This window comes from Hypomesus transpacificus, chromosome 1 (assembly GCF_021917145.1).
Source record: "Hypomesus transpacificus isolate Combined female chromosome 1, fHypTra1, whole genome shotgun sequence".
NCBI lineage: Eukaryota > Metazoa > Chordata > Actinopteri > Osmeriformes > Osmeridae > Hypomesus > Hypomesus transpacificus.
In genome coordinates this window covers 6,436,584-6,438,870 of record NC_061060.1, presented here as the reverse complement: position 1 = coordinate 6,438,870, position 2,287 = coordinate 6,436,584, and positions in this window count along the sequence as shown.

Below are 2,287 nucleotides of genomic sequence, written 5' to 3'. Positions count from 1 at the left end.
TGAAGCACACACTGTGCCACGAGGATGAAGATGAGGATGAGGATGATAATGAGAGGTGATTAGGAACACAAGGATGATGATGGGCGAGTGAGACATTGTGAAAAGGAGTTGACGATGCTGATGATAAAGAGGAAGATGAAGATTATGGCAATATTGACAATAATGAAAAATCATCAATGAAGAACATCAAGATGGTTCTGACAGACACTCACCCACTTAGGCATCTTGCCCCCTTGTGGGTCATGATGGTGGAACTGCAGAACTATAACTGTCACCACCACAGACATACCCACAATCATCATGGTGCTGGCAAAGTACTGGGCTACAAAACAAAATAAATAAAACGTACATATCACTGCATAATATATCACTTTTATATACATTATATACTAAGCACAGTCTATAAAACATCAGACTGTCTTCCTGCTGCTGACTGTGGATGCTGACTTCTCTCCCTCTTTCAGAATGTTTCAGAATAGGGGGGGGGGGGCAGAGAATGGGAAAAAGTGGGGGCAGGAGGACAAGCAGGGGGAGGGAGCTTCAGCCGAGTGTAAACTAACCCTAACCACCAAAGCCATCACCCTCGTAGGCTAGCCCACCGTCCTCTGTCTCCTCCCTCCTCCGTCCCTCCATATCTCTGTCTCTAGCCAACAGTTTTTAAAGTCTTCAGACAACGGCCAAGGGCAAGGGTCAAATTGGCGTTTATCAGGGGGTGGGATTGCTCTTGGATCAGAGGTAGGAGGAGGAGAGTAGAAGGAAGACATGAGGAGGAGGAATTCAGTTCCTGGCGTAATATCATTGGTCTTTTATAACATACTCAGCAAATGACAGCAAATTGTCACAAGTGAAGATTGTCATTCCACCTGATGAGGCCTATGTTGGACGGCAGTTTGGAGGAGTTGGACTGAAAGAGCCCAGTGTTGGACGGTCCAGGCACTGGTGCCCCTGTGGACTGGCAGACTGCTGACTATCACTGTCCTTCACTTACTGAACACTGTCCATCTGGGCAAGTCAGCATCACACACACACACACACACACACACAGAGACCTACTTTACCTACTGCAGGTACACACATGCACCCACCCACCCATCCACACACACACACACAAAACTATTATAAGCCAGTTAGAGTGAGACCCAGAGCAAGGTGCTGGCATCGACACTTTGGAGGACATCTTATCTGATACTACTGGGATGCACATCACCACTCCTGAAAGTAAATACCTTCTGCATTTTATTTCATATTTTACAGACAACTACTGCAACCCATGTGTGTGCACACACATACTTTGCATTCAGTTGATGGCTTGATTTATTTGTATTTGTCTACTGGCCTGTGTACTGTAACGGTATAAAGTCTTACGAGTTAACTTTATGTGAATTCCATGTAGTTCATTGCTGTGGTATGATTCACCTTTATTTGACTCCTAGGAGATTTTAAGCACTGAGGCTTTCCTGTGGTCAGTGACAAATAAAAACAGATTGGTTTCTGTATTGATACGTCATAAACACAGACTAATGAAGCATTTCTTAATAGGGAACATGCTCGTTAACTCAATGGAATCAAGCACACACATACACACACACAAAGCCAAATTCACTAACCAACTTGCGATGTATGAAATCTTTCTTTCATAACTATTTTGCTGTTAGGTAGTTGTAATTATACTTTAAAATAGATACCGTGGATACCTTTATAGAAACGTATCCCACAAACACACACTTGGTTAGCCTGAAGTAAAGTTGGTTGGCAGCTGCATTAGCCTCCTATCACGCCTGTCTCATCAGCAGCTCTGAACAGCATCAGAAGCCTTTGAAGTGTCTCTCTCAGAACTCCATCCCTAAAGGGGTATTCATCTCTACCTCTCTCTTGCCATCCATCCATCATTCCTGCCCTCTGCTCTACTCTTTTCCTCTTTTCCCTCTCTACTGGGAAGTCTGTCTTGTCACGACTCACTAATGATGTTGACAGAATCATCATCCTGATTCTCAGCCACACACACACACACACACTTACAAATTCCGATTTTGAAGAGATTGGGACTGACAGTGTGTTTGACAGGTTAATACATGGCAAGTCAGAGCAGAGTCTACTATAGACTCTAGGAGGAACACACACATCTTGACTCTACTTCCTCAACTCTCTTTAACTCTGGCGATTACTTTTATATTATCTCTGTCCATTTTTCTCCATATACATATATATATATATATATACATTCACACACACACATACACACACACACACAGTATATACTGTATATTTCTGTTTCTCCCTATTTCTA